General features: G+C 33.5%; 1 protein-coding gene across 4 annotated transcripts in view; it reads left to right on the top strand.

The window, feature by feature from the left end:
- LOC105461700 (synaptotagmin-A-like) overlaps positions 1-562 on the top strand; it is a 16,546-nt gene that overhangs the window by 14,936 nt on the left and 1,048 nt on the right. The gene's annotated exons all lie outside the window — the stretch shown is intronic.

Below are 562 nucleotides of genomic sequence, written 5' to 3'. Positions count from 1 at the left end.
GCCCGCTCAGAGATGTGTATAAGAGACAGAGATAAATGTTTCAAGTTTATATATACAATATATAGTTAACTAGCAGGGCCCCTATTCTGTTATACACGCTACCGACGATTGTCGGTGTCGTTGCGCAGCTTTTTTATTATAAGAAAAGCGCAACGACACCAACAATTGTCGATAGTGTGTACAGAATACAGCCTCAGCTGTGTTGCTATGAATTATTATTATTATTATTATTATACGTATTATTATTTTTATGTATACATGCATTGCTATAAAATAAATATGTATTACTAAAATAAGAGCCTGTGCATATAAATATCACATCCCAGACAGCACAAAGTTGTCTGAATGATGACTAAAAAGATATCTGCAATAAGTCCTAAAGACGTCTAAAAAGTTGTGTGAAATGAGTCCTAAAGACGACTAAAAGATAGCTATAAAAAGTTTTAAAGATGACTAAAAGATATCCACAGAAGTCATCTTTAAGTTATCATATGGATAAAACCATGAAGATGACTAATTGGGCGACATCTGCCGACTTTTAGTCATCTTTTCGTCGACTATA

This window comes from Wasmannia auropunctata, unplaced genomic scaffold (assembly GCF_000956235.1).
Source record: "Wasmannia auropunctata unplaced genomic scaffold, wasmannia.A_1.0 LD336099.1, whole genome shotgun sequence".
NCBI classification, from domain to species: Eukaryota; Metazoa; Arthropoda; class Insecta; order Hymenoptera; family Formicidae; genus Wasmannia; species Wasmannia auropunctata.
Note: the sequence above shows the minus strand (reverse complement) of the source record. Positions and strands in the feature narration are given on the sequence as shown.